Source organism: Mus pahari, chromosome 4 (genome assembly GCF_900095145.1).
Source record: "Mus pahari chromosome 4, PAHARI_EIJ_v1.1, whole genome shotgun sequence".
NCBI classification, from domain to species: domain Eukaryota; kingdom Metazoa; phylum Chordata; class Mammalia; order Rodentia; family Muridae; genus Mus; species Mus pahari.
Window position 1 is genome coordinate 36,486,998 of NC_034593.1, and position 15,693 is coordinate 36,502,690.

Consider the following 15,693-nt stretch of genomic DNA (forward strand, 5'->3'; position numbering starts at 1 on the left):
TCTTGCAAACTTTATATGACCCAGCACAGGGGAATACCATGGCCAAGAAGTGGGAGTGGGTGGGTAGGGGAGCAGGGGCGGGTAGAGGTTATAGGGAACTTTGGGGATAACATTTGAAATGTAAATAAGGAAAATATATAATAAAAAAATTAAAAATAAATAAAATATAATCCTATAGTATCCCCAACCCCCCCCCCCCAAAAAAAAAGAATTGGGACAGTCTGCTAAGACTAATGGGGTCCACAGGAGGGAGGAATGTAGGGTTTTCTACCAGGAGCTGCTTAGTCTCATAGGAATCTCGATAGAGGCTGAGAGGAGTTCACAACAGATCTTCTGCTCAGGGGGGTGTGGATGAGACTGGTGATTGGATTTGGAGGAGGGAGAACAGGTGTTTCAGTGTCTTCTTGCTTTGACATACCAATCTCTTTGGCACATGTTGCTGGGTTTTTCCTGGGTGTGCCTGCTATAGTTGGCGGCTGGAATAATAGGATGACTGGTGAGGAAGTTGGAGAAGATTTTTGTTGTTCTCAGGAGATGGGGGACAGAGAGGAGAAGGAAGCCACAGACAGTGGTCTGCTACAGAGTTAGGAGTGAAACAGGGGGTTCAGATTTGGAGGAGAGGAGGGAGAGGTGAAGATTAGTCGTTGGGGTACCTGCTTCCCTGACTATAGAGGATTCTCAAGATTTCTGAAGAATTTAGGAAGGATGGTGCTTTGGTATGTTGCTGCAAAAAGCTATTGTTCTCCTACTTAAAAATACTACATTATATAAAATTGTATTTATACAGATTCTACATTTAACACCATGCAAAATAGTCCCCTCAGAGCAATGATTTTCTTGAGAAGTTGCCGGCAGCAGTTCTCAGGACTGATGAACTGCTGTAATCATTTTCCTTTTCTGCCTTGTGACTCCTGCTGCTCCATTTTTAAGAATTCATTTAGTTTTACATTAACCAGTGTCCATTTTAGTACAAGATGAGAATAACATTCTTTTGCCACATCATCAACTTTTAAAGGATCCATCTTCACTAATAAAACAAAGTGGAGGTTTGTGTCAATTAGCTAAATAATTGGAGCAAAGACTGAAATTTTATGTGTTCTTCCCCACCCCACCCCCTGCCCAGCATCAGTAAGGTATAATTGACAAATAAAATGGGATTCAGGGTGCCTAATTTCCTGTGTTGATATACCTGTGCATTGTTAAAATAATTACCACTATCAAGCTAATTAATGTGTCTATCAGCTGGACTGCAGTGTTACAGTGGAGCTGTCAACACAGGGACCATGGCATTCTGAAAGCTCATTTCCATTTCTGCTTGCAGTCTCTCAATGGTCAGGGAACCTTCTTTGAATGAATTTGGGTAGAATGTTGCTATAACAGTTACAAAATTAATCTTGTACACTTAATAAATTCAAGGTGGCTCTCTTATTTAAAATTCAACAAGCAAATAAAAACTGTAATGATGACATCTGTTTTTTGTTTCAATTTTTTATTAGATCTTTTCTTCATTTACATTTTAAATGCTATCCCGAAAGTCCCCTATACCCTCCCCCTGCCCTGCTCCCCTACACACCCACTCCCACTTGTTGGCCCTGGTGTTCCCTTGTACTAGACATATAAAGTTTGCAAGAATAAGGGGCCTCTCTTCCCAATGATGGCTGACTAGACCATCTTCTGCTACATGTGCAGCTAGAGACACGAGCTCAGGTGGTACTGATTAGTTCATATTGTTGTTCCACCTATAGGGTTGCAGCCCCCTTCAGCTCCTTGGGTACTTTCTCTAGCTCCTCCATTAGGGGCCCTTTGTTCCATCCAATAGATGACTGTGAGCATCCACTTCTGTGTTTGCCAGGCACTGGCATAGCCTCACAAGAGACAGCTATATTGGGGTCTTTTCAGCAAAATCTTGGTGGCATGTGCAATAGTGTCTGCATTTGGTGGCTGATTATGGGATGAATCCCTAGGTGGGGTAGTCTCTGGATGGTCCATCCTATCATCTTAGCTCCAAACTTTGTCTCTGTAACTCCTTCAATGGGTATTTTGTTCCCTGTTCTAAGAAGGAATGAAGTATCCAGACATTGGTCTTCCTTCTTCTTGATTTTCTTGTTTTGCACTCCTAGCCACAATCAATGACAAATGTACTTACATTCTTCTATCTCTCCTCCTTAGTATTTAGAACCTTCCTTATGCTGTCTTAACATGCGATTGACCATGGTTCTAGTTTTTTACCCTGTGTTATCATTTATTTATCCCTCTCCTTTTTGTAGTTTTAAATTTCTTCGTTTATGGGATTAAAAATATGCTGTTGTCACACCATTTGAACAATGGTTAGGGAATGAATTGTGGTAACAGTCAAAAGATTTATTAACTTATGTTTTTTATTTCCTAAAGCCATTAAGGAAATATCCTAGTAAAATACTTAAGACATTGTTTTAAAGTGGGTCTCTATCCCTTGAAATGAATAACAGGACCTTTCTCTATAAAATTCTTCATGAGAAATTTCAGCCTTTACAAATTGAATCTGAAGTTCTCAGAATTCATGCACCCCTGTGATAAGATTTTGTCTGAAGTGAAAAATACCTAAAATTGTAGATAACCAGATGCTAAATGGTCTTTTCTTGGTATGTCATGAGCTTGACATCTATCCTGTGGTTGTCTCAATTTTAATATTTAGTAGTGCCCAATTTCTTAAGTACGAATAAAAATGAGGAACAATAACATGCAGGCTACTTTCAATAAATAGACATGTCATCACTGATTTAAGAATAGTAATTGGGTGTAGCACATTAACTCAGTAGCCTAGAGCAATTTTATAATAATCTTCTAATAGCTTAAGGAAAAAAATCAACATTTTATTACTTTTAACACACTGCAGTCACTGCTTTTCTCAGTTCATTTTAGTGAACCGTCAATAACTTCACTCCATTAAATGCTGAATCTAATTAGCTCCAGGTCACAATTTATATGATTTCTAAGTTGTGTGCTATTTTCAATGTCTAGCAAATACTACCTGAGGCAACATAATTACATGTAATCTATAGTCTCTCATGGACAATCACTTTTTATTCTTGGGATAGCACACTTGCCAAACTGCTGCTTCAGATTGCTCTCTGGACCCTTTGGTTTTGTTATGTGGAGACATAGTACATTGCTCCTGATACTAGAGAGAAAAATGGGAAGTCCTGTCAAAAGTGAAAATTCTTGATATAGTGACAGGAGACTCCAGGCAAAGCCCCTTTGAGAGCAGCACTATGCAGCTATAGGTAATATATCTCAAGGAAGCTCTCCTGTGGTTTTCCTGAGGGCTTTAAAATTAAAAAAAATTATTTGAGAAATTTATACATATAAAATGTAATTCAGTCACATTTTAAATGTAATATGGGTCTCCCCCAAATGATACAGTTCTCCAACTCTACTGTGGCAAAAGACTGTTTGTCTTTTATAGCAAAACAGGGCGGGGAAACATCCATGTTGGGAGTTTGGGGAGTCTGATACCCTTTAGTTTTATAGCTAAATAGACAAAATTTTGTTCTTTGACTCTTTATATCTTTGTAAATAAAATGCTAGATTATTCATGTTGAAGATTCTACATTATTAGCATTTGTGCCTCTGAGTATAGACTGAGACAAAATTCACCTTGAGTGAACTTAGTTCCCTTTAAGAGTTGTTGCCCACACATGTGGGTACCACCCCTAATATGCCTTTCACCATCAGGTAAAACATTTGAAAAAATATTAACATGGAAGATCATTAATTATCACCAAGGCCTCAAAATGCTATGACTGTAGTCAAATAGCATCTAAAAACCCATTTCGAGATTTTCTTGCTTTCTGTAGCTTGCCTGTCTGCACTGTTTCCTGATGTACTTGGTAAATTGATGGATTTGTGGATTGTCTTTAATTCACAAGATTACTACTAGAACAGAAGAACATGCCACTCATATCTGTGATACTGATCCTCGGTCACTCAGATTTAGAGTAGAGCATCTTACATTGACTTGGAAGACAGGGCTACTCTTCGTGTTCTCACCTCATGTATACTTGTTGTAGGGTAAACAGCTTATTCAAAAAAAACAGTGAAAGGCCCATGGATGTTTATAACACGTAATTCCTGGGATAAAGCCTGTAATTTATACCTGAGCAGTATTCAGTTATCCTCTAAATTGCATTTCAGTGCTGTGTGTTAGAGGTGTGTAGCTGAGATCGTGTTTAATCAACAGGATTCTGTGGCAGGCTACTGAGAAGTATGACTTTAAATATCTACCATGCAGACAGCAAAGCAGGGCTGTCTGATAAGAGATTAGCCTGCCAGTGCCGACTTCAGAACAAAGGGTGTGGTGCTGATCAGCAGAGATAAGCTGTGACCACGTGCAGCCTTTTAATGTTTTCAAAAGAATTTTATAAAATGAATCTGCACACATGAAATGTCTAAGCCAGGTAAAGCAATATAGCCAGAACATCAAACTAAAAACCAAAGCAGCCAAATACAAATAAATAAATTCCTATTAGAATAAAATTCCAACTCATTACCTAAGCAATTAAAATGCTGTAGAGATATGTGTTTCTTTGTGGATTTTGTTTGTTTGTTTTGATAATATTTTGCTGGGTAGCCCAGGCTGGCCTGGAACTCTATTAATGGAACCTAAGCTTATCTCTAATTTCTGATATCCTGGACCCTAATTAATACTGAAATTGAGGACCTTGGTCATCAAAGCAAGCTTAGACATATTTTAAGTGAAATATGTACACACATGGTAGAAAACTTAAAGAAGAATAAGAAATACACTTAAAAAATAAAAGCAAATATTGACATTCACTTGCCTATGACTAAGAATTAATTTATTTTTCTGGATGAACTGCCAGTTTAATGAATCAATATAAATAGCCCAACACTACAAACACATGCTGTGGTCCAATATTTAGTTTAAAACTGACAGAAGCAACAAAGTAGTATAACTTAAAAACAAACAAACAAACAAACAATATACATTGGGGTACTTGTCAGAAGAATATGTATGGCACAGGTGCTGGTTATACACTCATTTCCCCTTCTGTTCCTGTCTCCAATCTACTTGTTTCTCCTGAATTTCAGTGCTATTGGTAATAGGGTACCAACTCCTTGTGTACTGCCAATGCTTTGCACTTCCTGGGGTGAAGACCCACTTACGCAGGAAGGTGAAGTGACAGCTGGAGAAAGAGCGGAGCCACTGACAGAGTATAGCACCTGAGGTGTAAGACAGGGAATTTGGAAGCAGCAGCTCTCTGAGAATGAAGGTGGCAGTGATTATGAGTGTTCTAGAGAGACAGTAACAGTTACAGAACTGAGGGGAAGAGGGAGAAACAGGGCTGGCCAACATGGTAGTACAGATCTAAGACAGGACTACTCAAGCACCCAGAGCCACCCACCCCAGAGTGAAGTTGGAGATCCTGGCTGTCCCAGACGAAAAGTCACAGTTAGATATCCTGAGAGCAGCCCCCATAGTGAAATTAAGTTAGAGGCTAACTTCAAAGATGGACTGTAATGTGGAAGTGTAACCCAAACAAGACCTTTCCTTTCTTAGATTGCTTTTTGTGAGTGTTTAATCACAGCAACCAAAAGGAAACTAGGACACAGACCCAAGGTGAGGATAAATCAAGGGGAAAACAGACTTCAGACTTTTTTCTGGGTTCAAGAAAACACTATCCACCTCTTTCCTATGTGCACTAATGCCACAGAAGAGAAGCTACTGTTTAGTCTTGTTTGGTTTGATTTGTTTCCATAGTTCCTATAAGGCTGCTTTTTATTTTAAAGACAATTAGACTTGAGTTCCATGAGCTCAAATGGCTGAGCCACAGCCCCTCTGAACCGGGTGGCAGGCAGAGCAAGGCCAACCTAGAGAGGATGACATAAGCCATCAAATCTTGCCAAGTCGTTTGCATGGGTTGCTGTGTAAATGAAATATGCTGACAGAAATAATGTGAAAAAAAAAAAGAGAGAGAGAGGCCATGTGAAAATAAGGGAGAGCAAACTAAAATCAAAAGAAAAAAATCTAATTTCTCAACTGACATATTGGAGGGGTGACCAGAAAATTGAGACCCAGTCTCTGATCTTGAAATGGAAGCTTAGGAGATCTCTACTAGGGAGGTAGGAACCATGGCTGAAGAGGAAATCAATGACATGGGCTTTGTTAAACGAACAAAAATGACGCAATTTTAAAAGGAGTACAGAATATTAGAACTAACTGGAGAACTGAAGAATGCCAGTTCCCTGAGACTGTGGCTCTCTCTCTGCTTGTCAGCTCCCTCGTATGCCTTAACAGAAAGGGGAATCCCTTCAGTGGGGGTGTGGATTTCTTACATTTTAATAAGAGAGACAGACAGAGAGACAGAGACAGACAGAGACAGAGACAGACAGAGTCAGAGACAGAGAGAGACTGGCCTTCAAGCAACTAAAGAAACTAATTTAGATATTTTATTTTCAAATCTATAAAGTAGAATAGTCATAAAAAGGCCTACAGCTAGGGTTCCCACAGGATAACTTGCAAAGAATAAAGCAATGAAAACTATGAAAGCATTTGGAGGAAAATGTGTCATCTATATACATTTTCTAGAAAAAAATATTAATGCTAAGAGTTGAGCATACTTTGGGCCAGCTAGACTATACAAATAAATACTAATTCTTCAAGATGTGAAAGAAAGGAATAAACATACCCTCTTCACTCTCTTTTCATCTTTAGGGCAAAACTCAAAAAATATACAAAGAATGTGCAGTATCTGCTTCAGTTTGGGTTACAAGGAACCTTGAAACAAGAGGTTATAACCCAACAGTGAACAGTGTCATATCTTGCAGGTGTTAAACCAGCCCAGAATTTATAAATGTTCACATGTACTTGACTTCTAATTTAGATTGCCTGCAAACACATTGTAAGTAAACATTCATATTTTTTCTTTATGTCTACTACTTTGCAATTTTAACTTGGGTTTTTACCCAAGTTCAATAAGGTCATTTTATTGATTGAATAGATAGGTTGGGCTCCTGTTCCAAATCATACAAAAGTAAAAATGAGGAAAACCTTAAATACAAACCACTCAGAACTCAAAATGAATGTAAGAAGGGAAACAAACCCCAAAACAGTCTTTTAGGCTTTCTTTGTGCTGTTTATTGTATTTTAATTCTTAGAATTACTCATGGATATATTCTATTAACAATTGCTTTGTACCAAAACTCCTGCTATAGCATGTTTTTTTTTTCCAAATTTTAGTATGCAAAAATATTAGTCCTTTTAAAACTTTTCTCATAGTTAAATTATTATGGCAAATCATTGTCTGGTGACTACTAATCACCACTCTTAAAATACAGTTACTCAATTATTAATACTCAAACATTTGAAATATTAAAAGAACTACTTAAGATGTTTAGTAGATGTGTATCTGTCCCTCCAAATACCATCCATTAAATTAAAATGGATTTAAAAGTATTAACTAACCCAAAATTTTATTAAAATGAAATGAAATATAAGCATAATTTTAAAAATTCTCTGCCCTCAAGAGTTAAAGATAATTCTGTCTGAAGAGTATTAGCAGAGACCATGACTAACATACTTCCCCACAATGTGATCTGAGTGATAAAAATCTTATACATTTTAATGGACAAATCAAATAAAAGTAGGCAAAACATTAGCTGGTGACATGCTTACAAATTCTACTTCCCCGAGAACCTGGAAAGGTCTCAGGAATTGAAAGGAAAACATATTCCACCACTACCTTCAATTTTGTAGTAGTGTTTTTTAAAGTCAGTTTTCTGTACAATATTAAAATTGGAATCCAAAGTGGTCTATAGACACAAAGAACTTATGAATACATATAGCTTCTGTGAAACAGAGAAGAAAGTGGTATTTTCAAGTTAAACTTTATGTATGTGGGTTAGAAATGAAGTAATGTAAATATTCTGCTCTGATTTGCATCCATTTAGAAATCAGAGCTGGAATCTCATAAATTTCATATTAAATGATACATAAATATCATAGGTTAAAGGACAAATTTTCAATGCAGTGTTATGCGCCCAAAGAGAATTACCAAAGCTAGCAAAGTGAACAGTTAATGCCCCCAGTATTATAGACACATAATCTGTAGGTATTTAAAGTAGATTCTAAAAAGCTCATGGTATTTTCTGTGGAATATGTAATCAAGTTTCTAAATTTGGAAGCAATATTGTGTTCACCTGATTTTCTTGCGAATTTTGAGCAGGTCTCCAGAGTTGAGGTGCCCAGCATCTCCTGAAGTGAGGTGCCAATCATCCTTGGAGCTGTTCAAGTTGGAGAATGTTGGCTGTTTCCTGTGTTCTTTTCTGAAACTGGATTTATGTCAGAGAAGCTATGGTTAGTATTCAGAGAAGGTGACACTAGGTGCTAATACATACAACAGGAGACAGAATTGCATTTCTCGTACAATTTGTCTATGACTCCCATCCAAAGTGTCTGATAAAACTCCTTCACATTCAGGAATGACCCTCATGGGACGCAACCTGAAAGGGCACCGAAACCTGTGGCTTTACTGTGGCTTGTCCCAGGTTACTCCTACTCCGCCAAATCACAGTTCTCATTTCCAGAATACATTTGGATAACCTGGGATTATTATGCAAACAATATAAGTCCGTATTATAGATTGCAAATGGCTCTATTGCTTATGAAATTCTATTATCACTTTGATGCAATCCTCCCTTTCCTTGTTCATTTCTTTTTCATTTCCACATTTGTTTTCAAAGGCTGTTCACTATCCACCCCCACCTCTTTCTCTCCATGATGCATTTTCCCAGACCCAGGTGGAAGAAGAAGACCAGTGTTCTCTTTGGGGGTGGGGTGACAGAGATGTGCTACTTTTCTTCTGTAAGTCTCACCCTTTCACATCCTTCACTGTGCCTTGCTTCTTGGCAGAGTTATTTAGGAGAGCCTTTGAGTTCATCATAATGCTATCCTCAGGGCCCTTATCTTCTGTCTTAAGGTGATGCTATTTCATAAAGAATTTCATTCAATTCTTCAGTTACAAAACCGTTTTTAAATGGGGTTCAGACCTTTTTTTTTAAAGTTGAATTCAATTCTATAATACAGAAAGTTACTTTCATTTTTATAAAGTGTGGAGAGTAAGTCTCACTGGAAAAAATCCTCTCATTTGGTTTAAGACAGATGAATAATAAAGAGAGGAAAAGATAACTGGATTGTTAAAATTTGACTGCAAGGAGAAGATAATTTAAACTCAAGAGCTGTCAGCACAGAATAGAAGGGGGATGATAAAGTGCAGAACAGAGATACTCCAGGCAAGTGAGAGGTCTGAATGAACATCTAATAATACTGAACAACCCGTGGACATTTTGAAAACGTTAAGAGGACAGTCACTAAGAGCATCTTGCCCTCTAGTTTGTGTTGTACTCAGTCCTGATGTGTTATAGTAATTAAAGTGTGTGTGTGTGTGTGTGTGTGTGTGTGTGTGTGTGTGTATGTGTGTGTGTGTAGGTACATGTGTGTGAATATGCATACACACCTGTACACTTGCATTTAAAGGGTCAGGGATATATCCTTTATATCCTGCACACTACTGTCTCTCTTTATCACTTTCATTTTTGGACTCAAAACTCACCAAGTAGGCTTGGATGCCTGACCAGTGAGCCACCAAGAATCCGCACTCACATCCTCACCACTGGTGTCCCAAGTGTGTCTCCTCCTCCACGCCTACTTTTTGCCCTGGTTCTAGGGACTGACCTCAGGTTTTCATGTTCAAGGCAGCAGGAAACCGTAAAATGACAGCCTTTGAAGTCAGGTATAAAAATACAAACGGGTTTCTTTCAGGGTCTTTCTAGGGCAGAGGTTTTGATGAAACAAAACAAAACAACAACAACAACAAAAACACCTTGTGGTGTGTTGCTCACTCAGAACAATGCAAGTCAGAAACTCAGATGTGGGTGAAATGGGCCTGGGTATAACAACTCCTCCTGTTAGCAGACTTTGATATCCTTTGATAGCTTTTGCAGGTAAGCAGTTTGCAAACCCTAGGAAGTCTTGGAGGCAGAGGATATACTTGGAATTTATGAGACTGGTAAGATTTCAGGGGAGACCCCAAAAAGTAAAGAGCCCAGAAATAATGTGTCCTAAAAGAAGTTAAGGGCATTCCAGTGCAGAAGAGTATCCATGTGGAAATGCCCAGAAAAGGCACAAGGGTGGCTTCCTGCTACAGTACACCCTGGAGACTCCATAAGCAGTCACAAGAGTTTATATTTTTTACTACTGGTTACTGTTTTCCTTTGAGCCAATTTATATTCTGTAATTCCTTCTCTTTGAGTTGAGAATACTCTGTATTTTTCTGTATAACTTGTTTTGCTTTTCTTGTTTGCTTTGTCTTACAAAGACTCCCAAGTGACTTTTCCTTTTCTCAGAGAAGATTTTGGATTTGGACATTTGGGCAACTGTTCGAACAGTTATGATAGTGGAGATATATGGAGACGGTTGGAGCCCCAATAATTAATTTTGTGTGTGTGTGTGTGTGTGTGTGTGTGTGTGTGTGTGTGTGTGATGTCTATACACAGGATTTAATTTGAATCTTGTTTCTCTGAAAACATATATGGGAAAATCTTTGGTATCAAGCAAGGTTGTTGGAAAGTGGCAGACACTTATGGCAGGGTCTAAAGAGAGATTTTCTTATTATTGAATAAAAGGGGGTGGTCTCTTTTTTGGCTTATTGAAGCATGCAAACGTTTAAAAATATCAAAATAAGTTTGTGGGACACCCATGATTTATTTTTTGGAGCTTCTGAAGTTGGCTTGCTAGTACACAATTAAAGACTTGGTGTTCTGAAAAAGCCTATAACTTTGTCAACTATTTTACCAGTGTGGAAATCATTAATATTCTGAGCTCATTAAAAATTGGTGATCATTTCTGGTTTTTGACACATTTTGAAATATTTCAAGTGTATTTTGAAATAGGAATTCTTTAGAAATTAGATAAAAACTCATCACATTCCATTAGTTTTTGTTGCTTTATCCACCAGAATATCATTAATAACCTTCAAAAATCATCATGATTTTTACTTTTTAAAATGTCAATTTGTCAACTTATATTTTTCTGGATAATTTCATATTCTTCCATGTTTCATATCAGTTCCCCTGGAATAGTAAGCAGAAATTCTACATGAGTGGTTTATCAAGACTTCACATTTATTTAAAACTTCTTTGTCATTCTGAAAACTTCTTTCAAGATTGCCCTGTGTCTCTGTTTATGCCAAAGCATAAGAGTGACCCATAATCTTGATGTTTCAAACACGAGAAAATTTATTTTAAGAAACATTGATCAAAATACATATGTTGCAACTATGATTAGAAACAGTTTTACATACATTTTCCAAAAATTTCAGATAGTATATTACAGATTTCCATATTTGATTTCCATTATAATAAGTGATAAGTCATCTTTGTAACAATTTTCTGATTCTAAATGTTCAAACAATGCAAAAAGGGAAAAGTATACATGACTAAGTGAAATAGCATCCTCTCATACCTATTTCCACATCCCAACACATCTCTGTTGCATGTAATTTTCAAAATGTGTGCTTGTTCCTTGCCTGGTACCTGCAATGGCCTCTTACCCAGCTCCCACAGCTAGCTTCAGAAAGCTGCTCAGGTCTCTGTTCATTCCCTGCCCTATGCCCCAAAGTTAATCTCACTCAGCTCCTTGTATCCCAAAGGAAGGAAAACACTAGAGACCAGAAAACTCAAAGACTGAGTGAAGAGTATCCTGCCCCATCCTCCTTAGCCTCTGAAGCTGCCTGTGGAGGCTACAAACTATGGATAACCCATGAGACCAGCATGTCTGCAGCTTCCTATCTGCTCTAAAGCAGGGTTCAAATCCCAATCCTCTCTTGGTCCCCTTGTGTCCAACATGGAAATCTTATCTTAACCTTAGTCCAGTCATTGGTTTATGCCATCTTTATTGACCCAGTCAAGAGACAATTAGGGAACCTCTGCCTACACATGTCAGTGTTTTTTCAGAAAACACATTTTTATAGTGTGTGTGTGTGTGTGTGTGTGTGTGTGTGTGTATGTGTGTGTGTGTGTGTGTGTGTGTGTGTGGTGGCTAGGCTTAGGGGAGGAGGTATGCACACAAGTCAGAAGTCAACTTAAGGAACTCAATTCTTTCCTTCCACCACATGAGGTCCATGGATCAAAATGAGGTCCTTGTGCTTGGTGGCAAGTGCCTTTGCTCATGGAACCATCTCACTGGCTTACCTAGTGCTAAATGAAGCATAGGGATGGGATAAGAGATGGAGCCTTTGGGTGCCTACATGTTTATGTCTCTCCTAAAGTATATGTCTCTCGTAAACAGATACATGTTTAAAATAGCCTGTATGGGATACTCTGCCCCTCCCACCACATGACAGTAAAACGTTACCATATATCTTGACCAAGATAGATATTTCTCATCAAAGAATGTCTTTATTAATGACTTGGTGCTGATTTCCTATCCTACAAAGTCATGAGAAGCAGACTTTTACTATTTATCATCTACGTGATCTATAGAATATGGATCAGATTTCTTTGATCGTATTGTCATTGAGATATAGAGTATGCTCTAGTAGATAGACAGGGTATCAAGTGGAGGGCAGGGTTACTAACCTACAGTCAAAATTTCTGACCCAGAATTGTTTATGTCTAAAAGAATTACAGGGACAATATTGGAGAAGAGACTAAAGGAAAGGCAGTCCAATGACTGGCACAACTTGGGATTTATCTCATGGAGGAGGAGGGTCACCAACGCCTGACACTATTACTGATGCTATGATGTGCTTACAGACAGGAACTTAGCATGGCAGTCTTCTGAGAGGTTCTACTAGCAGCTGACTGAGACAGATCCAGATACTTACAAGCAGTCATTGGACTGAAGTTGGGAATCCCTATGGTTGAATTAGAGGAAGGATTAAAGAAGCTGAAGTGGGGAGTAACCCCATAGGAGAACCAGCAGTCTCAACTAATCTGGACCTCAGGGAGCACCCAGAGACTGAGCCACCAACCAGGCAGCATCCACAGGCTGGTCCAAAGACCCTGGCACATATACAGCAGAGGCCTGCCTGATCTGACCTCAATGAGAGAAGATATGCCTAATCATTGAGAGACTTGAGGACCCAGGGAAGAAAGATATCTGGTGGGGGGTAGAGTATACTCTTGGAGGCAAGGGGAGGAAGAATGGGATGAGGAACTGTGGGGTAGGGGACTGGAGGGAGGTAATGACTGGAATGTAAATAAATGAAATAATAATTTAAAAAATGAAATGGAGAGCAATTATTCTTGTAACTCCTAAACTTTTTTCCTTTATTTCCCTAGTAAAAATATTTTTTTTAAAGATGGAACTATCCACTCAAATCCTCTACAACCATGCACAAATCTTTCAAACTATATTTTATGACATCTAACACATTTTATGGCCTCTACTGATGAGTACATTTATTACATGATTTGAAAAGTTATAGATGGGCAATATTCTAAGTTAACAACAAAGCCAGCCTTTAAAAGATATTGTTGGTAAATGTATTTGTTGGAACTGGGCTCCACAACCCTGCATTTTGATTGGCTGTTTTTTTTTCCAGGAAAAAGTACATAATTGATGATCTGATATCAAATTGTTAGCCTCAAAAATAAACAATCAGTAATATTATACAGAATTAGCAGGATATTTTTAGAAAAAATATATATGCATATATGCATGAGACAATAATTAATGAAAAAGTAGACCATGGTTGTCAAGGAGAGTAAACAGGGTGTATGGAGGGTTTAGAGAAAGGAAATGGAAGACTGAAATGATGTAATTATTGTACAATCAGCAAGAACAAATAAGATAAGAAAGATATTGTTATATATACACATAACATTGATTTTAATGTTTGTGTTTAAAAGGATTTAGCAGAATGATGGTATTTGATATAGCTCATTGCTTACATAGAAAGTGTTTTGGCTACATCCTTCTACAATGCTGTAGTTCCTATTACATATGTAAAAAATACCATTGGTCTCACAGGTCTGCTTGGACCCTGCTAAGTCCATGAAGACTCATACTTCAGCCTCATTGTCTACATGTGTAAATCTTCAAGTCTGGAGAATTAACACTTTGGGATATGGATCATTAAAAAAAGAAACGTCTTTGCTCTTGCCTGTGAGGGTGTTCTTCCGTTTTGGTAAAAATCTCCAAGGCAGCAACATGACTTGAGTACTTTTTACATGTGGGAAATGCTCTTGTGCAGAATTTTCTGATTTCCCCTCTTAATCCTTGTTGTACCCATATGACTTTGTATGTGCTCTCAGTCTCCTTTTATCAAAATCACTTTGAGAGATAGTTTTATTTTAGCATAATGGAAACCAATTCTCGAAGAACATTATTCTAGAATCCTTTTTTTTTTCCCAAGGTAAGAGTCCCCTAAGGGTCTGAACACCTAAAGATCCATAAAGCAGAGAAGCATGCAACATTCTAACTCAAAAGTCTCCCCGGGTTGCTTTCAAAGTTCAAGGCGAGGGCCCGTCATGCAGCTGAACCTTTTTAAAGGGAAATTGAGTTTGTTGAGAATAAACTAAAACATGTACTCTTCTATTAACATGTAGGCCTGCTAAGTTGGAACATTTATTTTCTTCCTTTCTATCCAACTCAAGAGAGGAAGGGAGAGAGAGAGAGAGAGAGAGAGAGAGAGAGAGAGAGAGAGCCTTAGAACATAATCAGGCCATTGAAATTGAAACCATTGAACATGACTGCATAAACAGTTTCTTAGGGATCACCAACCTTAGTTTGCTTCACAAAGTTCTTACATGACAGGAAAGTGTCTACCACTCACTCCTCTGCAAACACTGAGTAAATGTATATTTAATACAGATTTTGGTTTTAAAGGTAAAATAAAATATTCAAGGTTGTACTGTTAATTCTAGCCATTGGAAAGAGTTTAGATCCCACAGTAAACTCACGCATGCGTTTATCATCCCCATCATCACCTAGTATACAGCTCTTGCTCTGTATGGTGTCATTTCCATAGGCACAGGTAGAGTTAGAACTTTATTCAGACATGCCCTCAAGGAGCCCATAGTCTCCAGAAGTTTATAGCCTATAAAATTACCTTTGTCAATTGCCTGGAAACCTCAGGTACCTTGATTTCTAAAGCCCCTATTACACTTAAACTGGAAAGGCATTCAGAAGAAGAAAAAGAAGATATTTGAGAAAATTTGGATGTTTAGAAATTGTAGCCTATAAAAGACTAGCCATTTAAAAATGTCATTTGGATGTAGTAGATTTTGGTACAGTTCTCACCGGTTCTGCAAGTTCTTCCTCACTACTCACTTTTGAGAGTATAATGTCTAAAACATCGGCTGAGTTTAAGCATGGCCTTTTCCTACAGGCATAATAGGATCATTGCATTACCACCTCAGACTAGAAACTGCTAAGGCCTAATAGTCAGGCAACTCACTGAGCAGAACACAAGTATGGTTGTAAAGTACATGGTAATAAAAAGGAGCAGCTTACATTCCATAGTAGAAGGGGAGAGAGAGAGAGAGAGAGAGAGAGAGAGAGAGAGAGAGAGAGAGAGAGAGGATCACAGACAAACATGGGATTCCAGCCATTTCATTTCTCTGATTCCCACCATCCAGCTACAAATGATCTTGCTCATGGAGTATATAGGAAATGGAAGGTTAATTGAA